Consider the following 24,828-nt stretch of genomic DNA (forward strand, 5'->3'; position numbering starts at 1 on the left):
CACTTTAACTACCAGGATGCTTAAAGCTCAAGAGCCTGTGGAGAACAAGGAGGGTTATTCAAGTGCTGCACCACTTCGGCTGCATGTTTTCCAGGTGTATGATTTCACCACATGGAAAAACAGAGACATGGCCAAAGTGAACTCATAAAAACCTTTGATGAGTAAAGTTTGGATAAGCACAAATCATTTGAACCGACAGTTGGTCCAATTCTCAAAGGGGTTTGGCAGACATAATATAATTCGTGGTTTCACACACAGGCCGCTTTTTTTTTTTTTTTTTTGCTAATCTTCACAATCCGGAAGATGTTGTTTGGGAAGATGTGTTGGGCTGGGTTTGTTGCTTTTTCCCCTGTACAATTAGGTGCCGAACTACTGCACCTGAAAGTCATTTGGGGCTGCGAGCTAGATCAGCAAACAGGTTTTCCAGAACGGTGATTAGGTAGTTGTATGATCTGCCTAATGCACAAAAAAACCCTATTAAAACTTGGTTCTCTCACCACCCATTTGCTAGCAGGCAGGTAATACAAGGCAAATGCTTTAACATCTCTCCTTCTGACACATTTGGACATGTTATTTCAGGGTAATAGCATCATTGTCAGCTGTGCCATGAGATAACGCAACATTAATGTCTCCAAGCTGGGAGCCGTGCTGCTACCACTTTTAGATAAGATTGAGAAAATATTTTGCGAGATGATTTCTCAACAGATTTATCCAACAAATTCATCACTGAGTTAATGTTATGGGCTTAATATTCCAACAGGGACCTATAGGTAATAGAAATATTATTATTTAAAGAGCACCACCACCATCTGCTTGATGCATGAGCACAGGGTCCATCGGACACTGCATTCACGGGGTGTGACTGCAGCTCATGCAGGCATACCTGAGGTAACTTTATTCGAACTAGTTTGGGTACTGGAGCAGCATTGCTGCAGCAGCATGGGCTAGCCACACAAGTATTTATCCAGGGTCCCAGGCGAGTTTGTATAGCCTGTCCTGAAGCTGGGCTGCCGTCATTTCACTACTACCCGTCCCCAGGTCACCTAGATTAAAGCTAGCTCAGGTATATCTCCACGAGCTGAAGTCACCCCCCCTGTGATTGCAGTACATACGTACGCACAGATGAAGACAGACTCCTAGCCCAAGTGGATTATACTACCTCAGACATAGACAGTAAAGTTCAGGTGTTTATTTGGTGCTTGATTCTGCTTTCGATTACACAAGGATAATTCAGGAGTAACTCCACTGTGGTCAGTAGAGTTTCACCTGTATGCAAATAAAAGAAAGACAGAAATGAAGCTTCTCCCCCTTTAAATAGTAATGTGCACTTTCCAGGTAGTTAACCGTCATTGAAATACACAATGTGAAACTTTTTTGGACCACCAGGGCTCCTCTATCCTGTAATGGGTAGAGGGGAGTCTTCGAACTCAGTTTCTAGAATATGATGCACGTAATTTCCAACAAACTTCACACTAGTGGCTGAACTTTGTGATGGTGATCCCTTCCAGGTCCACCCATCATTTGCCATTAAATCTGGGTGAGTATTCAATTAATTTTACCACTTTTTCCTGTTTGCAATTTACTCTTGGTATTCACTATTCAAAAATTCTTGCAAACTCATTTCTGTTATTTAATGTCTTGGTTTATAGATTGACCATGGAACGGTTAAATGGTTTGAGAACAAAGTTTCAGTGGCCACATGATGCATCTCTGTTCACCAACTGGTTGAGTACCTTAGAATCACTTTCTATTAAATCTTCTGCAAAATTTGCTTAAAATTCTCTTTTTTGATGGACACTCCCGTCTGTACACTCACTGACTGGAATATTCATGGAAACCAAATATGAAGAGAGAGAGAGACAAACAGTGAATTAGTTAAAATTTTCACAAGTGTTTTCTCTGGCATTTACCCCGTTTGTCATAATTCTCTTCTGAGTCACACACGTAAGTACAATATTTGCATTTCCTCTTGTTCATATCTGCATATGGAATTGGAATTGCATCAGCACAAGTCATAAGCAAAAAGAGAATCAAACTAGGAGTGTTGGTGACAATCATGGAGGATTGGTCTGTTGTCCTGTCTATTGGCAGTTATGTCCAATTTTTTAAAAACAACCAAAATAGTTTGTTTTGTTGCTTTTCTGATTTAGATCCATTTTTTCCTTAGGACCGGGGCTATGGTGCAGAACGAACTTACAGGCCTCAAGTCTGTTGCTTTGAAATTTGTGTTAGATTCTTTGGTCCAAATTCTGCCATGACCTAGACACCACATCCCCTCATTTAAGTTGATGAGGCTGTAACTCATCTCGGCCTTCACCCTTTCCACTGGGCCTACATACTCCTATTGACTTCAGTAGGAGCAGAATCAAGCCCTTCATCTGTAACCTGCTTCCATGTTCAGCGCTTCCCCTCTTGGTTTGTTTTTAAGTGCTCAAGCTCACACAAGCCTAACGATTTCCTTGAATTTTACAGGCATCTTCATGTTTGCTGTCAAACGCATGAGTTAGTTTTCTGGAGGCTATTGCAAGAGAGAAACCATTAATTACTTCAACTGCACAAAATGTCTCTTGTTTAGAGACATATTTCAAAATGTTTTCAGCTGTTACACTGTCGTTTCCACAAACAGGGAGTAGCTAGGACACCATTCAGCTACCCTGGATTTGCAAAAGGTTGGTGGTATTTAAATTTCCTGCAGGCCAATCCTCTCTGTGAACTGATTTTTACCCCTTTTTAGGATTCTGTGCCTTCAGGGGCTTAACGAGAAGATTTGCCCATACAAGGAACTGCCTTTATAGGATGGTAGAAATGCACATTGACTTATTTCTGAAGCTTCACAATGCAATTTATTTTGATGCAAACAACCTCAAAAAGCATGGTTCCCAAGCAGATCCTGTGGATAAAGGCCTTGGAAAAGATGCCCCCTCCTTTATGTATTCCTAATTATATCATGGATTCTTCAGCATTTTACATTTCCAGGTGGATACCTTAGGGGTGGAGTTTTCAGAAGGGCACAGCACACACTGTTACAGCCAGATTTTCAAAAGTGCTCAGCACCCAGCACCTCCTATTGCCACACCCAATGAACTGAGCACTTTTGAAAATCTGATCTTCATTTAAGTGTCCAGGTGGCGGCCAAGCTCTTCTGAAAAATCTGCCCCTGTGTCTAACCTTGGAAAGTCACCCTTCTAATGGAATGAGTAAATGAACATTTAGTTCCAAGTACTTTTGTCCCATTTTTATCGACTTAAATTTTTAGCACCAGCAGAAACTACCCCTCTCCCCCCACTCCAACTTCTGCTATGAAATGCTCTCTTCAGAATTTAGGCCCACACATTTACTTTTGCTAATGAATGCTACTGATGTCAGCAAGTTTACTCACATAAATAATGCTCACGTTAGCAAGGATTTACAGGATCAACCGATGAATGACTCCCGAAGTCAAGATTCATAGGAGACTCAAACAGAATAATAAATCACCGTGTTTCGTAATATTGGCAGCCGTTGCCTAAAAGTGAGCGATCTTAAAACAAACAAAACCAAAACTTTGCCTCTCTGCGTGTTTTGATGATTAATGTTGGAAATGTTTCCTCTTGCTTTTTGGGATGGAGGAGGAAATTAGTTATTGACACTACCAGTGGAAACCGAGACCTTCCAAGCATAGCTATGTCTGTTCATAGAATGAAGGACACCCTCACCTTAGCTACGCAGAGTCACAAGCGCTCTGTGAATTTGAAAAGTGGCTATTAAAAAGTTAAGGCAGAGATTTTATCACTTTGTTCCAAAGCTGGCAGTTCTCTGCCTTATTACTGCCCTGGCAATCTTCCAGAAGATGATTAGTACTTGCCACAACTAGTATCACTCTCACAGATGAGGTCATATTCTTAAAGGTCCCCACTTATCCCCACCACCAAAAGAGAGTTTGAGGGACATCGCTGGAAGTTCTGAACAGACAGCAAGAGAACAGCCTAGAACTTGCAGCTTCAAAGTACCAGCTTTTCCGAACTTTGAAGTACTTGACTCAGACCATCTCACAAGCAGGGAGCCACAGAGACAAGGGAAAGAAGGATGTCAACAGTGCATTAGATCCTTGGATTCCGAGGCCAGGAAGGACCATTGGGATCATCTAGTCTGATCTGTGTAACCCAGCTTCTTTTGCTGAAGCTCGAGTATATCTTTTAAAAACATGTCCAGTCTTGATTTTAAAATGGCCAGTAACGGGGAATCTACCACAACCCTTGGTAAATTGTTCCAATAGTAAATGCTGGTCCTCCGTCCCCACCCTAGGCCAAGGGCCCTTTGCCAGCCCCAAACCCCCACCTTAGGCCAAGGGCTAGCCAGCCTCAGTCACTGTCAAGGATTTCTGTTCCTTCCTAGCACATGCTGGGTACCATTGCACATTCATACAGGTTTTGTGCACAAGCATCCATGCTGCAAATGAAACGTCTAAATGTTATTTCACTGCGAGGCAGAGCATTAGAATGCTTGTTGGGGGCTGCAGGCAGGATCCCTCACCGGGAGATTGCTCAGTGGATTGTGCAGGGATTAGAAACAAAGAGACCTAGCTCCTCTATAGTGCTTTCCACCCGTAGATCTCCAAGCACTGTACAAGGTCAGTAGCATTACCCAACGTACTGAAGGTGAAACAGGCACCAAAAGGTGAAGTGACTTGCCCAAGGTCCTGCAGCAGGCCAGTGGCCAAGCTAGGAATAGAACCCAGGTCTTTTGAGTCCCAGTCCAGTGCTCTGTCCACTAGCCAGCATGGCTCTAGACTAGACAAGCTAGAAGATAGTGATTGGATCTGTAGCCCTTTTGTGGGAGGGCCAGTTCACAGAGGACTAGACTCATCTGTAGCATTACACAGCAGTTTACACACTGGCAATGTCCCAAGGGTTAATTAGCCAGACCAGCAAATTAACTTTTTGTGCTATGCGATCAGGCTTATGAATGCGAATTCACCTGGAAGTGCTAAGATAAGTAGCCGGGCACATGGACCATTCAGGATGCAAGGAACATAAAACCACATCACATGCTCCTCAGAAAGTTCTCATCTGGCAGTTGACAACATTAGCTCTGCAGTGGGTAATTTACCTAGATTCATGGGGAAGAAGGGAGGAGTTGTTGTTCCTGCATCTTTGCCAGGATGCTCCAGAAATATAATTAAGTTTTCTTGCTCAGACTAGTCAGTTAATCAATATATGGCTTTTTCTTACTTAACACAAACAACACATCCCTCTTTTACTGGCTAACTCCCATGGGAGTGGCCTGAGGATATGGATTGCTTTAGTTTTATTACCATCCTTAACTAGGATTTCAATATCTTTATGACTTTTGTGCTTCAAGGGGAGACTCCATACAGACCTTTTTCTCTTTAGGCCCTTGATCGTCATTATATGACCTGCAGGCCACATGCGATACTATGATTTATCCTCACACCTGTGACCGAATGGCCGTTTTTCAGACCCTATATGGTGATGTAGCGCTAAGTCTGCTGACTCACCTTGAGAGCTGTACCCAGTGTGTCTCATTAGCTACAATGGAGGCATAGAAAGGGTTGACAGTCTCTCTCTAAAGCAAGAGAGAAACGGGAAACCGTGCAGGAGAAATCCTAGAAACAGGCAGCTCAGCAAAAAGTTCAATTTTACACATGCCATTAAGAAAATTAAGAATAAAAGGAAAGCCCTAAGAAAAATGAAGTAGGGGAAAGCCCCATGCCCCATTTAGAGTCCCCTGCTGCTATTCACCAACAGAGCAAGACTACATATATTAACTTGTGTCAAGCAGTTGCAATCTCCCTTACAGGTATTTCAGAGACATTATGGGCATCCCAGCTTGTGATGTTAAGCGACTGCACGCCCAGAGAATTGTCAAACCAATCAAAATAGCCACCGGTGTTTCCAGTATACGATGTCATTAACACGTCCATTGAAACTGACCCCACAGCTGAAATTTTAATCCTACAGTCCAGCTGAATTATAACCCTACTACCACCACCTTGTTCTTACATAGCATTTTTCATCCTTAGAGCTCAATGGCCTCCTTTGTAAAGTGCTTTATCAATATCTCCATTTTACAGATGGAGAAACTGAGGCACAGAGTGGGGAAGTGACTTGCCGAAGGTTGTCTAGCAGGCCAGTGGCCAAGTCAGGAATAGAACCCAGGCCTTCCAAGTTCCAGAACAGTGCTCCATCCACTAGGCCACATTGCTCCGTTCCCATAAGGTTCGCATGAGATTCTCCACTCTGAAAACTTTATGCTCCCTGTAAGGGGGCTGGGAATAGTAATAACAATGAACATTTTTACAGCGTTTTCCCTCTCCAAACATTCATTTAGTTTACAATCCATGTACATGCAGCTTCACTGAAAAGCAGCCACCCCTGCAGTGGATCTTGGAAGCCAGCTAGTACACAATGTACTGTGCAACAGAGGATGGAAACTTTAATCAAGGACACCCTCCCTCCCCCCAGGGCAAGTCTCATTAAAATTGCCATTTGCATTCTTAGCAGACAAGACCTCCCTTTTTAAAGAAAGAATCTTCTCTGAAAGGATGGCAGCCTCTGGTCAAAGCAAGGCATGACACAATACCTTAGTTCAGACTAGGGTGACCAGACAGCAAGTGTGAAAAATTGGGACCGGGGGGGGGGGGGGAGGGGGGTGTAATAGGAGCCTATATAAGAAAAAGACCCAAAAATCAGGACTGTCCCTATAAAATCAGAACATCTGGTCACCCTAGTTCAGACCCCTGGAGCACAACATGGAAACACCCTGCCAATAGTCCCATGACTGCAAAGTGAACTAGGTTCAGTGACCCCCTCTTTGTGCCAGTGGCCCAACAGCCTGTAGGCAGACTTCCCTTGGCATATGGTCCATGCAGGCCCTTCAGTATTGGAGTCATGCTTGTAAGGAAGCCTGCTGGTGGTGATAACATCTCAACAGTGAGTTTTCAAACAGTTCCTCCAAGCAGAAACTGAGAGTCAGCAATTCCTTCTTACCACAGAGCTAGATTGTGCCATGTCGAGACAGCGGCAGAGGGGATGCTGTAGAGCAGTGATGCCCCAAGGGGCACCCCAGAAGTTGATGTATCTCAGCAGGAAAAACCACCCCACCACACCCTGCTGCTCCCAAGGAGAACACATTTTGAGCCATCTCCTAGGATTCTTTAGCGTGGTCTCTCTCATCCAGACTTTCCATTCCTCCATGCCCCCTTTGGGGTGATTTGTGCCTTGCAGGTTTTACGTAATCCCCCAAGCACAGGGCCTGCAGTTCTTGCCAGTGCTTGTGTGGTGCGCACAAGGGCAGTGGGAAAGGTGCCTGTCACTAGCTTGAGGAACAATCTAGCCCCTGAAAAGTTTGTGGGGGTCAACCAACCAGCAGAGCTGGGCCCCCTGCTGAAGCCAGGAAGTAGGGAATATCAGTGTGATGGATCATTACATGGTAATAAAACCTGTTAAAGATACTTCATTGCACAATGGCATCGCCCTGGTTTAAAACTGGAGTAACACAGCGGTGAATCAACCCCCGCACACACTAAAATGTGCTACTTAAAAAACATCTTCAGACACTGGAATTAATTTATATAGGATTTGTAAGCTAAAACAAAGTCACCATTTTGCAAGATCAGTAGCACACCCACAATCAGAAGGCAGTAATGGAGAGCTATGCAAATGCTTTCCACTCTGTTCCTCGTGTATAAAGGTGTATCATTATGACGACATGCTGCAGCCTTTAGTAACCAATGCACCGTGTTGCAGGCAGCACTGGCCAATCGAGAAGTCAATAGATGGTGCTACAGAGCTGCTGCTCTGGTGTTCTCCAGGGTGTTTTGGAAGTGTCTCTAGACTGTTATAAGCACAGCAGGAACCTGTTGCATGCATATCCTCATTACACACACACACAAACACTCACACGCCTTCAAAAGGTCAGCTCCCCCGGAGCCACTGTCACCCAAGGGTCAGAAACTACTTACAAAATATATATCTCAAAGAGTGTAATGGCCTGTAATGACAGATACAGAGACCCTCTAGCAGGATGTCACAAAAATTAGAACAAACACTTTAAAAGGAATTGTGGGAAGGAATTGGGATTCTTCTACCAGACTGCCCCTAATGACGGCATAGAAGGATGCTAATGTGGTCAGAAGACCTTGGCTGGGCAATGAAGATTTGTGGTGGGAAGTTAATACACCCTCTGTGAGGACTTGGGGAATGGATTAAATGCTCCTCCATACACTCCCTATTCTGTTTCACACCTGGGCTGAGTCGGTCAGCCAACACCGGTTGCTACCTTCTCCCCATCCCTTGGGTCACTTTGTGATGTCCCCTGAACCTCTCAGGCTGCATCATGGACCTCAGGTGAATCCCCTGCTCCCTGCATCCCATGCTGGCAGCAAATGGCTGGCCAGCACCACTCAGCTTTGCATTCCAGCGCCTGCTGCTCATTGACTCGCTACTGTTATGTCAGGGTCTCCTCGGACTATGGGGTTTGGGCCCCTCTCCTCCTCTGTGCAGCTACATAATCTTGGCACTGCCGGCTGGTAAGCAGACATTAAAGCAGCCTTCACCAACTGGCAGAGATCCCATGCAGTGACAAGGCCCACTGGGTGTAAGCCCTGTGCACAGACTCTCCATAAGGCTGGTTTCCTGATTTATAGACTGCAGTTCTGTCGCACTAGTGCACATGGAGCCTTCCCCTCACCCCTGCCCCCTCCGTGACGGAGCCAGAAGGAGCTGGTCTAACTTTGGCTTGGCCAGTTCCCACTCTTGGATGCACAGCTGTGAGGGCCACATGCACATGTCTGAACAGCATTTGGCCTCTAGGGAGTCTGGAAGGAGAGGGAGGTTGGGATTCTTCTCAATCCATCTGCAATGTTCTGTAGAAGGGAGCAGGACTAATTGTCCAGAGAGGTGGAAGGAACATCATGCAAGGGGTCTTTCCCCTTCTACCTCCAGTAGAGCAGACAAGAGGGGGAATATTCAGCTTGCAGGTATCTAAGTGGCATGTTCCCCTCCTGCACTGTGCAGTGACTGCCTTCAAACGAACAAATAAAGAGTTAGTTAAAGTTACCCAGAGTGGCATGAATTCTCTCGTCGTGCTCTGTGACCACATGAGAGGGCTCTTAAGGAATAGCTGCGACCCAGGAGATGGGGCAACACAGCACCCAACCCAGCCGAGGTGCATTCACCTGGGCTTGACCTTGACAGGCGCCCAGCCGGATGATTTTCTGCATTTCCAGCAGAGCTTCCTGCACATCTCTGATCTACATGGGCACTCTAGGTCCTTGTCCCTACCAATCACCTCTCGGGTGAACCCCAAGGGGCAAGAGATGCATCTTTTTAATGTAGAAGGTAGCTCAGGGGCTAGTGTCACTCACCACTCCACCCCAACCATCATTATGGCCAGGCCATTATCCTAAACCCACTCCTAGCTTGCAAGGCTGCATTCCATTACACCCTATTTGATCACAATACACCATGACTGAACGTTCAACAAAGCCCCATGACGTATAAATATTTCAAGCTCTCACTACGAGAGTGTTTTGAGAATTAAAATGTACAGCCTCACAAAATTCCAGTGAGCTGCTCTGTTCAGGACCATGTCCAGAGACACCTGACCCAAGGCACCCATGACAAAGCCGGACGGCAGGAAGACAACAACAATCTCGGTCACACCGAAGCCACAAGTCAAGAGTTTAACCTGCCTAACCAGCTCACCCGCCCTGCATGGACAACATAAATCTAATACCATCCCAGGAACCTGTACCCTCAAGACTATGATCTTTGGCCAATAGCAACTATTGCACGTCTCAGGTGAAACCAGAAATAGCTCTTTCAAAATTGATCTTGGCACAAGTATAGATGTTTAAAGTGGAGACTGGTAATTTATTTGGATAGTTTGGAAATCATATGTTCAGGAACACCTGTGACATAACAAAACTCACTTCTATGTGGTTCATAGGGGGATGAAGTCAAACCTCAGCAATATTGGCATAAATCCTGAATAGCCCCAGTGGAGTCACTCAAGATTCACACCAATGTAAATGTGAACAGGATTTAGCCAAGGGGCAGTAATAGCATTACTGCCATTGCTAGTGGTGCCCTGGCGTCATGCTAGCCCTCAGTGCTGGGGTGAATTTCACCCACTGTGCTTAGTTCTTAAGCCCTCCTTGCTCAATTCTTACTTAGGTAAAACTTCCAGTAAACGCAAAGAGTTTTACTGGAGTCAGGAGCGAGTCAGGACTAAGTCCAGAATACACTGTTCTGTTCTTTAAAAAGATCACTCTTTTTTTAAAAAAAAGATTTGGAGCAACCAGATCACTTGAAAAGAAACAGATTTTAAAATGATGAAAGGAAATGTTTTAAAATACAAAGTATAGTTAACCTGTAGAACTCATTGCCACAAGATACTGAGGTCATGAGTTTAATGGAATTCAAAAAAAGATTATCCCTATAAAGGTGTAGTGAGAATGCTCACTGTTACATTATATAGGCTAAAAATGTATAAGGAGTATAAACCTTCATGCTTCTAGACGTAAGACAATATCTAACTGACTGGGATTACAAAAGAAACCTCCTCTAAAGGGCGAGCTATTGCTTTCCTGTTCATTATGGTGGGTTTCTTTCATCCTCCTATGAAGCATCTTTTTATTGGCTGCACTGGAAACAGGTTAGTGAACCTGTCTGATCACTATGGAGCCGTCTCTCTGTTCTGTAATAGAACTGAATGGCCATGACAGGGAAAGCAAAATCAATGTCAAAGCATCCAAGTTTCTCTGGAATTCTGATACCCTACAGTAGCACTTAGCCCTACTTATTGGTGTCATGCAACCTGCAAGTTGTAAATTCACATAAAGCACCATCCATAGATCGGTATACATTCCCTGTAGATCTAATATGGTACAATACCCACAAAGATCAGACTGGGCAAACATGAAACAGGTGACTGAAAAAGAAAAGTACTTCCAAATACGCACAATTATTCATGCTAGATAGACCCTTCTTTGGTGGAGCATCACTGGTCCAAAGGAGCAACTTAGAAACTACAGTGGAATGGATAAATTTATAAACCAGGGATCCAGGCAGTATCTAGTGAATTGGTCTGGCTCAAAGATTCCTAATGCATTGATAACGCAAAGCTAAACTAATTAAATGTTACTTGTTAAAATGTTCATGCTCACCACTTGGCCATGTCACTCTTCACCAGCGAATCGAAAGCAGATTAGCTAGGACTACAAATACTGTTGGACTGAAAATTATACTGAACCAGGGTAGATTGCAAGAACAGACTTGCCCACAATCCAAAGGGCCTGGTTTACCTCTCTGGGGTAAATCAGGAGCAGCTCCAATTAAATCAATAGTTACACCAGCATGAAAACTGGGTGTAACTGAGAGGAGAATCGGGCCCGTAGAGTTTGGTTTTGCATGTCACCCAGGCCAGCTTGGTGTGGCGCTCTGTCCCCGTTGGTGGAGCCTGGGCCACACAGAAGTTGATGAGCCTGCTGCAGCTGCGGCTGGGAGAGGTGGGTCAGAGATGCATTTGGCACACAGGCACTTGTGTGAATTAATAAAATTACTGTTTGTAAAGTATTCTGAGATCCTCAGGGAAAAGAAGCTCTATGAATCCATTAAACTAATAAAAGTATATTAAATCTGGATAACGACAGAGAAGAGACTCCATATCCAAACCCCCCACAACTTAGGAACGTTCAAACTCTGGATTCAAATTTTGTAGCATGTCATCTTTGTCATCTTCGACGTATATGTGCATTCATCTCTCAAAGGAAATTCACCCCTGTGCAGAGGGTCTACTTGAGGCCTGTGGGACTTAAATTACGCACAATACTTTTACAAACCCTCTGCACAGACCTGTAGGGAACAATCCTGCATTGGCAGGAAATTAAATATAGTATGGTCTAGTTAGGAGATCTTCTCAATCGCTAACTTTTTAGTTTTACACTAGAGCTTAGGATGCCCATTGTGCTAGGTGCTGTACATACACATAGTAAGAGAAAGCCCCTTCCCAAAGACCTTACAATATAAACAGACAAGACAGACAAGGTGGCAGAAATGAAATGTTATCCCTTTACTTTAAAAAAAAAAATCTATTCAGGAATTTTTAACAGGTTAAGAAATCATTGCCATGTAAGTTTCAGAGACAAAATGAGAGTCACTTCAGCAGTGAGGTTTTGCTTAGAGAAACATTATGCAGCACACTATAATCATCAGATCTCTCCATTTATCATGGTGTTACCATATTACAGAGTGCACAGATGGGGAACACAAGCAGAGAGGTTAAAGGACCTGCCTACGGTCACACAGGGAATGTGTTTGAGGAATTCAACCCAGATCTCCTGAGTCCCAGTCTAGTGCTTTAATCTCAACAACAGCCCTCTTTCTCGAATACATGTAAATCATTATTATCACAGTGCCACATTTCTCCACCCCCAGCCGCCCAGGCCTGCATAAGATAGCGGATGGCCCAACCATTAGTCAAAAGTGGCTACTGCAGCATTACAGAACCTTGAGCTTGAATTTCCTGACTTTTGTAAGTTGAAGTTAGGCAAGTCAAACCTGAAACATTATCTAAATAAAAGGGTGGGTTTTTTTAAATGCTTTAATTGTAAAAATGTGTCAGCTCAGTTAGTCCATCCAAGACACACAGAGAGCAAAGTACAGTAGGTGATCTCTTTTATTTGATTAACGTCATACAGGAAAGCTTTTGAAATTTATACTTTCTTCATCAGGCTGGTGGATAAAGAGCTAAGCCAAGCAACTGATACAGCACTTCAGAAGTTTATTAAATTAACCAATTAAATCAAGGCAGTATACAACGTATACGGGCCAAAGCAAACAATGCTGGTAGAACTCATTCTTCAATGTGGCGTTACAGTCAGTGCAGATAGTGTAGGGTCAGCATTTCCAGATCCTACGCATGCAAAAAACCCAAAAAACAGATATATACTGTAATTCCAAACCACTGAATTCTGCCTTTCCAAGGAATTCAGAAACATTCCCCAGAAAAGAAAGAGGGAACTGATTTTTCACTGGTTTTATCTGACATCTGACTCCAAAAGCAGATTTGGCCAGGTGAACTGGCTTGGCACATCACAGAACACATCGTGAGCCCGCCTCTCCAGCACCCTGAGCTATCAGTTGTTATTCACACCAGTGCAAAGCAGGTGTCAAGTGTTAACAAATCGGAACGGTAACATTTTACATTTTCTCTGCCTGTGTGCAAAATGACTGAAGCAGGAGCAGGCTAACAGACCATAGAAGCCTGCATCACCATAGGGGGCAGGTGTCAAGGGTAAAGGGTCACTTCTACTTGTATGCCACAGCATACATACTTGTCTACTACTCTGTAGCTGTACAGTGCCTAGGACGAGGGGGCCCTGTTCTTGGGCAGGGTTGTCAGGTGTCTGGTTTTCGACCAGAACGCCTGGTCAAAAAGAGACCCTAGTGGCTCCAGTCGGCACCGCTGACTGGGCCATTAAAAGTCCGTTGGCGGCGCAAGCAGGCTCCCTACCCACCTCCACGCTGCTCCCGGGAAACTGCTGGCATCTCCCTCTGGCTCCTAGGTGGAGGGATGGCCACGGGGGCTCTGCACGCTGCCCCTGCCCCCAGCGCCAGCTCAGCAGCTCCCATTGGCCAGGAACTGCAGCCAATGGGAGCTGCAGGCGTGGGCAGTGCGCAGATCCACGTGGTCATTTCTCTGCCTAGGAGCTGGAGGGAGATGTGACTGCTTCCCGGGAGCCACCTGAGGTAAGCAGCACTGGAGTCAGCTTCCAAAATCCCCTCCTGCACCCCAAACCCCGGCCCCACCCCAGAGCCCATGGCCCCCACACCCCAACCTCCTGCCCCAGCCTGGAGCCCCCTGCTGCACCCCAAACCCATCATCCCTGGCCCCACCCCAGAGCCCGCACCGCCAGCCAGAACCCTAACCCCCTCCTGTACCCCCACCCTCTGACCCAGCCTGGAGCCCCCCCCGCACCCAAAACCCCTCAACCCCAGCCCCATCCCAGAGCCTGCAACTGGAGCCCTCACCCCCCTCTCACCCTGCCCCAGCCTGGTGAAAATGAGCCAGTGAATGAGGGTGGGGGAGAGCAAGTGTTGGAGGGAAGGGGGATGGAGTGAGTGAGGGTGTGGCCTCGGAGAAGGGGTGGGGTAGGAGCAGGGCAAGGGCGTTCAGTTTTCTGCCAGTAGAAAGTTGGCAACCCTATTCTTGGGTTGGTACCCAGCCACCATCATACTACCACCAACAGGACATTCTTGTGGGCTGAAACACAAGTTAATCAGCAGGGGATGGTTTGGGGCACGGATGTTGTCATTTACGTGGATGTACAGCACTTTGCACAAGGGGGCCCTGATCTCTATCAGGGCCTCTATGCGCTACAGTAATACACAAACACTGAGACTCAACAAGACAGTAAAGCACTGTCCACACCACCAGTTCCAACCCACAGGACTTCAAACACTAGCAGTCTTAGAGCCTGTTCTGTGATCAAGTAAGAGCCAAAGCAAATGCAAGCGGTGGGCATGAACCGAACACCACCGAGCTTAGGGGGGTTGAAATCTGGGTTTGGATCCAAATTTTGCAGCTTAAGTCTGTCTCTCTCATCAATCCTCTCGGGCGCTTTGGAGAGCCAGGATTCACTGGTTTTGCAATATGTGCAAAAACTTTTTCACACGGTTCAATAATAACTCACTGGGAAAAAAACAGGCACCGTTAATGGAAACGCTGACAACATTTACTGTAACAGCATGATCAGCAGTGACTATAATTCACCTTCAGAGAGTTACGCCCACAACTGCTTTCCTTGGCCCATATACACTGTATATTGCCTTGGTTTAATTGGTTCATTTAATAGGCTTGAGGAGCGTCCAGTTGCCTACTGGAGGAATTTAGCATGGTTTAAGAATGGTTATCCTGGTTTGTGCCCACAGATCGTTCTTTTGGAAGGCATGGCCGTGGTGCAGAACCACGTTCGGGTCCTGCTCTGCCTGTGCTTACTGCTACAGCCTGTCTGAAGGGCTCACGAATCCAGCCCAGGTCCAGTGGTGCAATGCAGATGCGCTGATCTAGATTTGAAAGGAGCTTCGTTAACAAAGGTTGAATGGCATTAGCTGAACCCAGCTCTGCGAATGGGGCTTACAAGAGGCTGGGAACTTATACAAGTATCTCCGGAGGCGGACGATGGCGCAGTGGGTCAGACTAGAGATCCGGAGACCTAGGTTAGAGGGCTGCTCGGGCCTAATCTTTAGATCCAATCCAGTTCCAAGCCCACCCAACCCGAAGTGAATGGAGAGGGTTGATTGAGGTGCTCACCACCACCTCCTGCCCAAGGGGGTCAGCTCTCCTCCCACTGCACGGCACAGTGGCAGCTGCGTGCACTGCCCCCTGCTGGCTGCGTGCAAGCTGCCACTCCTCGGCACACACGTTACGCACCACACGCAGTGCAGCAAGGTGTGGGGCAGCTGGCAGGAGATGGGCAAACAGCCACCTCTGTGCCAGCCCAACAGGCAGCAGGAGGAAATCTGACCTGACCTGAGCCCAAAGGGGTCCAGTTACTTTCCCATCCAACCCAGCAGTTGTGGTTTGGGTGAGGTTGCAAGGTTCTAACCTGGGCTCTGTTCCCAACCCTGCCATGTGACCTTGAATGAGTCACATGCCTCTCAGTACCTTTCTTCCCCTGCTTGTGCTTTGTCTGTCTTATTGGACTTTCAGATCCTCAGAGTAATGGTATCATTTTGCTTGTACAAACTATGTATTTGCACCATGCTCAGTACAATGGGCCATTATTTCAGCTAGGGTATCACAGGTACCACTGTAATAAAAAATAAAATGATGGAAGAAAAATATTAGCAACTTAAAAGCCATTAAGATGCCCTGTCATGGTCATTTAGTTAACAACATGTTTTGCTCTCACTTAAAAGTTGTTTCATTGAGGGAACTAGGGCTGGAGAATAGGTGTGAAGTGAAGGATTCTTCCAGGGAGATGTAAGCTTACATATTTTCTTGTTGATTTCACTACAGGTGTGCAGTACCCCAGGGGCCTCTCTGGTTGTGACGTAAGCCAAGACGGTGGAAATCTCACTAAAAGCAGCTGATTTTGCAAGTTTGCCACCAATTCAAGATGGGGGGGAAAAATCATACCAGATTTCTGCCAGTCTGGGCTGCGGTCTTGCAAGATCGGTTCACAAGATGTTGGTGCCTTTGAACCAGAGCCTTATGGTCCAGCCTTAAACCCAGACTCATAACCCTACCTTAACCCTAACTAAAAATTCTGAGCCAAAAATTGCCTCCTTCTAATGTTTACAGATAATCCCACCCAAAGATTGCAAAAGACAGAAGAAAGGAGCGACGGGACCAGCATGGATCAGACACAGGGGGAGTGGGGAGAGAAGAAATGAAAACACGTAGTGAACAGTCCCTCTAGTTACCGGTTTGCAGTTCAGGTCCTCTGCCCAAAGAGCTGCCACACAAAATAAAAGAGAAGGCAGCTGAGACAGCAGCAGCAACGGGAGCGAAGTGAGAGCCTCCGATTCTGGCAGTAACAGTGGCAGTGCCCCAAAAACAATACTTCGGAGGAAGGGCAGGCACAGCTGCAGCATTCCCCTCAGGCTAGGCAAGGGCCGGGATCACGACTGGTGTCCTGGAGAACGTGCAGCAGCACCCAAGACCGCATCCGGTAAATTTAGTGGCTGAACCCATAGGAAGGAGGGGGAGCAGCTGTGACTATGGTCCAGTTCCAAAGGGCTTCAGATCCCATAATAGGAGAGAGGGGCAGAGAAGGGGCAGTACATGCTGATTCACAACAGGAAAGAACAGTGCCACGGCTGGGATTTGGGGATTATTCACCTGGAGTGGTTATGTGAATTGTGTTTGCACAGTCCAAACGACAATAGTAAACAAGCAAGCAAAGGCTATTATTTGTATTGCGGTACAACGAGAGGCCCCAGCTGAGAGCAGGGCCCCATTATCCTAGGTGCTGTACAGACACATAGTGAGAAAAGTTACAAGGAGAGAGGAAGACAGAGGCACCAAGAGGGGAAGTATACGCAAAGCCAGTGGCAGAGCCAGGAACAGAACCTGGATCTCCTAATTCCCCATCCAGGGTCTTAGCCACGAGACCAGGGGCTCTCAAACTGGGGATTGGAACCCCTCAGGGGGTCGTGAGCTGTCAGCCTCCACCCCAAACCCCACTTTGCCTCCAGCATTTATAATGGTGTTAAATATATTAAAATGTGTTTTTAATTTATAAAGGGGGTCGCGCTCAGAGGCTTGCTATGTGAAAGGGGTCACCAGTACAAAAGTTTGAGAACTCTTCACTAGGCCATACTGCCTCCTGACTGACAAATTATTTGCTTTTTTGAGTTGATCAGACTTAGAGAAGCCCTAGTGCAGTATCACGTGAACTCCCAATATTTCTGGTCCCTGGTCTTCTACCAGACTGCATCATGCCTGGTACATGACAGCGCTCAACACAACTCCTGTTTGACGGCAATGGGAGTCTTTCCATTGATTTCAAACTGGCGAGGGGATTAGGTCCTTAGCATCCAAAGCTGTTACATTGACTGCAATTTGTGCAGGATTTCCCATTCTAAGCAAATGCAATAGCAGAACTCTGAAAATGAATCACACCCACTGTACAAGAGATATCACTGTGCACCCCTCAAACACCCAGGTAGGCACCTCGTAATCCCAACCATCTTCTTGTTCAATGATCTAGCATAAAAGGAGCAAGCTCTTCTTGGCTTCATTGTCTCACTCTGCTGCTATTTTGTAAAATTTAACAACATGCATTTGTTAAACAAAGCAAAGCTGTTGAAAGGTGTAAACCCTCTTTCCCTTTAATGGCACAGGATTAGGGAATTTGGACATAACTGGCGGCAATATTGGGTTGTGCTGTTTGTGCTTTAATACAAAATAATTAGTCTCCCTAAAGTATTTTTTTTTACAAAGCAAACCAAATGATGTCCTTATCCAGGGTACACCAGAGATGAAATGACTCATATCCCATGTTCACAATGGGCACAGAGATCTCTCAGCACAAGAGAGAATCTTACCTACATTTTTGAAGACTTTTGGCCAAATTCTCTGCCTGTGGAAGAGGGCACAGCTCCACTGACTTCCATTTATATCAGCAGAAAATGTGGCCCTTACTAGGCAGTTTTCAGTTACAGGGGAGAATGCTGGGATTGGGAAGGCACACTTCCAGACTGCTTTTGAAATTCAAAGTCACTTTTGCACGTTCATAATAGATTACAGCTGATCAATCTATAACCAAATCACTTTTGCTGATTTGCAAGACAAACGCAAAACCCAATGCCTTTTGTTACCATGTCCGGGACACCATCAGCCAATTACGAAACTGCAGCCAAAACGGCACGAGTCAGTCTAGAGACTCAAAGAAAGTATACAGGGCATCCGATGAAGTGAGCTGTAGCTCACGAAAGCTTATGCTCAAATAAATTGGTTAGTCTCTAAGGTGCCACAAGTCCTCCTTTTCTTTAAGCAAAACTGTGTTGGCATTGCACAATATACTCTTTACAAACCTAATCCAGATACTAGATGCATAACTCACCTCTTACACACATTAACTATTAACCTCACTGGAGTTAATTCCAATTTCCCCCCTCTACTGGGTAAGTAAGGCCCAGATCATACAAATATGCACTTGCTTAGCTTTACTGCATGAGCAGTGCCATTGAAATCAATGGGATTATTCATGATGGTAAAGTTAAGCATGTATAAAACTATCTTCTGGACTGGGGCCTAAAGCATTCACTACACGGTTTCTGTACTTGTATTTTCTGTTATGTTTTACCAAACTCGTTAAAGTGGTATAATTTCCTAGTGCGGATATAGATATACACTTGGAAAGATGCCGTAGATCAGTGCGATTATTCCCCAATAACTATACTGGTATAACTGCATCCACACTAGCGGGATTGTACCACTTTAACGATGTTAAGTGTCATTAAAACAGTACCCCTTTTGTGTTTAGACAAGCCTAACAAGGAGAATCAAACCCACTGTCTCCACTTTTAAGTCCCTGGGATATTGTCAGTCCCAGAGAGGTACAGCAGAGAATAATAAAGATGAGTCCAGATTCTAAGAACATTTGTTACTGGGAACATTTTGTCCCCCATTCTCCCCGAAATGAAAAGCTTCAATACACAAAGTTTTCCAACCAGCTCTACTTGTGACAAGGGAAGGTAAAAGAGACCCAGATTATTCCCATGAGAAAAGAGAAAGATGATATCAGATACAAAGTCATTCCAAATTTCGGAATATGGTACTAGGGGGCAGGCAATTAAATGAGAAGTGTTCCGACTGGTAAGAGGTTCAAAAACATGTGGCAACTAAGGGTAAACAGGAAATTCAGATAAATCTATTTCACCCAGAGTAGTAAACATCTGGAATAAGTTGCTAACAATTTAAGACCATCAAAGCAAATGATATTAATGAGTTTAAGAGGCAGCTAGAGGGAGAACAGGCAGAAACTGAAGGATACAGTGACAAAGGAGGGAGGTGGGGCTGAAATTAACCTAAGGCGACAGACTTGTTGGCCTAAAAGGTTATTTTCCTGTCCAGTAATTCTGTATCTTCTCATTGCTCCAGGGGTTAACTGATTCCTTGCTCTGTTCTTTGGTTCGCGGGAGCGGGACTGTACTTTAGTTAAGTGATTCTCCACTGGAAAAATGACATGATACGCTACTGCTGAGCTCCCCACTCTAATCCAGGAAAGTGCATGAAAATTTAATATACTCCCTGACTCCCACAAACATTGCTTTTTGAAGTAGCGATTCCCCCACTGCAAAAATTAAAACCTCCTCTTTCGTGTTTGCTGTGGAATGCTTGTCTGAGGAATAAAAACCTTGCTCCTCTGATCAAACGGGGTTAGTAAATATTTCCATGGACTCCAAGAGCTGGTTTTAAAAACTCATTTGTTTTAAAGTAATGCAAAACAGACTAAATAACACCTTTAAGGATGTCAAAAAACAGTAGGCATAAGTGAACAGGGAGGCTACGAAGGAAATGCCTCGCCTGAGTTACCCTTTAATATCCTGCTCTTCTCTAGAAGGGACCTAAGGATAATAAGAAAGCTCTGCTGATCCTTAGTCAAAAGAAGAGAACGGTCTCCCATCTCCTTGCGTAACTGTTATAAACTGTGTTGGTTACATTCATGGTAATTAACACCCCTTAAAAGACAATCTTGGAATTTCGTTTTCCACCTCCTATCACTGGGCAATGGAATATTCATAAAAACAGTAGAAGGAAACAATTCTAATAACAAAAGGAAAAACAAAACATAATCCAAACTCCGAAGTTTTCTTCTCAACTAGTTAAATTAAATTGAACTGAGTATTCAATGTGAAATTGATCCCAGAATTGCAACATAGAAAAACTAAAAACCAATGCACTATGGGAAGATACGGGAAGTTAAAAAAGCAGAATCAAGCCTGTCTCCGTCTTTAGAAGTTATAGTGCATGCTACAGAAACTATCTTAGGCCCTGATCCTGCAAACACTTATGCACATGCTTACTTCTCTATGAGCAGTCCCATTGGAATCAGTGGATCTACTCATGGTTGTTGGTTACAAAGTTAAGCACATGCATAATCATTTGCAGGATTGGGGGAGGAGTGTGAAACTCACTCCTGTGTATGTGACCACTTAAGCCCCCAGAGTAGACATTGTATTTGCCCTCTTTACATCAAAATCTCAATCAAGCAGGTCACTGGGGATAAGCCCCATCAATAACGTCCCATGTACATATGTACCTCTCTCTCTGTTATACAGAACTCCCATATGACAAATTGCACACTTGCTTCAACATGCCACTTCTATATACAGTATACGTTGTGTTTGTGTCTACCTCTGTCTGTGTGCACGCCCCGCTGAGCATTCATATGGTTGGTAGTCTGAAAAGAGACAGTGTCTGATGAGCTAACAATGTTTCACTAGGAAAATGATCCATATAGAAGAAAAGTTTCAGAGTAACAGCCGTGTTAGTCTGTATTCGCAACAAGAAAAGGAGTACTTGTGGCACCTTAGAGACTAACCAATTTATTTGAGCATAAGCTTTCGTGAGCTACAGCTCACTTCATCGGAAGTGAGCTGTAGCTCACGAAAGCTTATGCTCAAATAAATTGGTTAGTCTCTAAGGTGCCACAAGTACTCCTTTTCTTTATATAGAAGAAAAAAGAGCTTTGCCCTGGCCCAGAGTACTTCTCCTTTAGCCATGTCCCCTTCATCTTCTATGACATACAGGGCCAGTCTGTGGCTGCCCCACCATAGATGTACCAGGGTGGAAAGGGTGAAGGGAACTTAGTCACATGGAACAACACAAGTCATTCCCTGCTCATCTATGAAAAGACATGCACATATAGCAGGGGTTTATTCCTAATGTAGGGCAACAGAAATCTGTACCAATAGTTGTCAAGCAGCATAGATAAAAGAGTTTTGCTTGTATTCTGCTCTTTCTGGAATTGGCAGAAATCCGCAGTGGATGAGCTGTAACACCCCCACTTTTGCGTTGTCAGCGCTTTACCCACCAATCCATTAAGACCTAACTAGAGGGACCATCTGGGAAAGAACTGATTAAAAGTTCGATCCAGTCAGAAAGGTATGCTGCTACATAAGCCCCACCTGTCTGTAAGAGCTGGCCAGCCAGCACCTTGCCCATGTGGCTTGATGCCCTGTAGTTTAATTGACACAACATTGATAGCAATGTGAATTTCTGAAACACAGGAGATCTTAAATTCTGCAGATGTTTTTTCTGTGATTGAGGGCTGCTTTAATGAGTGTACTGCGGTGTAGTAGCTAGAAGAAGGTGATAAGCATTACATGTTCTATGGAAAGCCAGAGGGTTACTTTATATAATAAGATACAGCTGACTAAACAGGGCACTGAAAGTCATTCATGGTTAAAACAAACAAACAAAATGAACGGTTCACTGGATATGTACCACAGGGTGATATAAGGGCCTGAATATTCTAATTAACATGCTACTGGGAAGGGAAACACACTTGCCAACAGTGGATTCATAAGGCCTAATCCTCAGGTCTGACCGAGTCACAGACTGGATTTGGGGAGGGGAAACCGTGGCTGTATACTACCTTCGTGCTCCCCCAAATCAGCCCGTTCAGGCCTTAGTGAAAGTATGAGCAACCTCAGGATTACCCACTCTTACCCTGGCTGGCAGTGGCCCCCCGCAACGGACCACTCTGCAGGTAGGGATACTCAAAGCAGCAGCTCCCCACTCACCAGAAGCCTGGGCAGGAGGCTATCCCAACCCTGCACCACCCAGGGATTCACCACATATTTGGGGTAAAGACCCAGCCCGAAGCTTTCACGGAGCAGAATTCAGTCCCTGAAGTGAGGTCACCTGCAGCTTCTCACATGAGGCAAAAGGAACTTTTATCCAAGTGAAACCCAACAGATCAGGCCCTTTATGAACAACTGCGTCCCATGCTAGATATAAGCCTTCCATGGGAGAGAGAGGTAAGTTCACATGCAGACTGTGGGATCAATTGTGCTTTGCTGGCACAGCCCCTCAAGTGGGGCGAGCAGAACTGCACCCTCCTAGAGACATTCTACCAATGCCTTCCAAATTGACTAGGGAGCACAGATGCTGACCCATCCTATTAGTGTGCACAGCATTATTCCCATGTAAACCAGGCCAGCTCCGCTGGGGGGATTTCAAAGCACAGCCCTGCCTCTTCCCTTTGGGAGAGCAGCCCATTGCCTACACAGCTCTATTTAATCAGCACAGCTGCTAATCAAAGGAAACTCAGCCCTCTACAGAAGTGACAAACACAGCACACAGGTGAAGCCACTGCATAGCAGTGCCTGCTCGCCACAGCTATGCTACCGACCTGAAGCAGAGTCTCAGATTTAATGAAATAGAGGGTTAATAATATACAGCTCTGGCATTTTATCCAGCTTTGGGTAGAACTCTTCCCTGTACATGTGTTTAACCCTACAACCCTTCCAAATGTCCTCAAGTAACACAAAATAAAGTTCCACATCCTATTTCAGCATTATCTAGTTACCACGTGTATCAGTTGCACTGGGACTATAAACAGTACATTTCCTTTAGTCTAAAACTGCTCCCAAATTTTTAATGATAAACAAAAGTGTTATTTGCATTCTTTAGTATTTGATTCATGCAGTAAATATTAAAGTCAGCCACAGTTTGCCCACTTTGCAATCTTGCTACAAGTTGGTTTCCCCTGAGCCTAACAAATTCAGTTTCACAGAGGCCTCTGTGATGGCTACTTAAGCTTTATCACCTTTGCAAATGATCATAACAAACTCAAAAAGGGGTTACAGTACCTGCAAATTCAAGGGAGTCTCAGCCCACAGGAGACATGTTCCAGGTAGCTCAAGCCAATGCAGCAAAGCACTTCCTAGTCACCACAGCTGTGCTGCTGATTGGGAGCAGAGTCTCAGAGTTAAAGAGGCAGGGGTAAAAATAGAGTTATCTCGTAATGGACCCAACCTCCTCTTAAAGAGCATTGCAGGGTACACCACCCCTTCAGAGTGCTATACTGATAACGTTAGTGGGGTAGGCCAGGAACAGGCCTTGAAACCAGGGACTTGACCCCATGGCATTTATTGTGGTGTAGTTGCATATCTGCCTATTACAGCCATATACAATATGCCTGGGTATTTTAGTGTTCTGTGACCCCTCCAAGTAACCAAGCTTGTTTCCCAGAGATGTCTTTAGAAAGGAAAATAGAATCTGTAACGACTGTAGCAAATCTCTGCGAAGTCCAGGGAGGCTTCGCTCCTAGAAAGCAGAGAGCAGGTTAGGGAGTGGAGAACAGCCATTCAAGTGACAGACTAAGGTCCTGAGCCTGCAAGCTCACATGTGTAGGTGAACCATTGTGTCTCTATAGGGTCTCACGGACTCAGTGGGGTTCTGTGTAAGCAGAGGGGTCCACCCACATGTCTAAGATGGTTGGGTTGGAGCCCAGATTATTAGAGAGGCAGTATGGCCCAGTGGGTAGGGCACCTGACATGCGTTCTATTTCTAGTTCACAACTGACTGGCTGTGTGATCTCAGACAAGTCACTTTGTCTCTCTGTGCCTCCCACTTTCTATTTTGCCTATTGTCTATTTAAAAGATAAAGTTTCTTACTATGTGTATGTACCGGGCCTACACTATGCCTACACAAATAATAATTGTAACAAATAAAAGGAGATCCTTCCTCCCATCCCAGTGTCTCACATCTCTTACTGCACCATGTTTGCCAATAAAACACCTTATTTTCATGTTCACCAGGCTGCTCTGAATTTGCTGTGTCATAGAATCACAGAAATGTAGAACTGGAAGGGACCTTGAAAGGTCAGATAGTCCAGTCCCCAGCACTGAAGCAGGACTAAGTATTATCTAGACCATCCCTGAGAAGTGTTTGTCTAACTTGTTCTTAAAAACCTTCCGTGATGGAGGATTTCCTGGTGGCTCACCTAAATCTCCCTGGCTGCAATTTAAGCCCATTACTTTTTGTTCCATCCTGAGTGTTCAGGAGAACAATTTATCACCCTCCTCTGTATAACAACCTTTTACGTACTTGGAAACTCTTACCTGATTATGTCCCTCAGGTCACAGTGCACATTAACTAGCGAATAAAAGTGGAGATTGCCTCTGAGAAATGCCAACATTTACAATCACACACAGCCTTAGACACACAATGTTAATCACCCAGCTTCTAAAAATTCGGAGTTCATGTGTTGGGAAACCCATATTTCTAATTCCCAGGAGTGAGTGTCCGGGAGCACTACAGTCCACCTTCTAGTCTGAAATCTCGTTTCCACACCCAAG

At 45.1% G+C, this 24,828-nt stretch overlaps 1 long non-coding RNA gene across 2 annotated transcripts in view; it reads right to left on the reverse strand.

Annotated features, from left to right (window-relative positions):
- Positions 1 to 23,449, reverse strand: part of LOC142000362 (uncharacterized) — a 172,079-nt gene extending 148,630 nt beyond the window's left edge. For both annotated transcript variants that reach the window (XR_012642218.1, XR_012642217.1), the window contains exon 1: positions 23,337 to 23,449. This is a non-coding gene — a long non-coding RNA (uncharacterized LOC142000362). The remainder of the gene's footprint in view (positions 1 to 23,336) is intronic.
- Between the last annotated feature and the right edge of the window lie 1,379 nt (positions 23,450 to 24,828).

The sequence above is a fragment of the Natator depressus genome, chromosome 17, assembly GCF_965152275.1.
Source record: "Natator depressus isolate rNatDep1 chromosome 17, rNatDep2.hap1, whole genome shotgun sequence".
Lineage (NCBI taxonomy): Eukaryota > Metazoa > Chordata > Testudines > Cheloniidae > Natator > Natator depressus.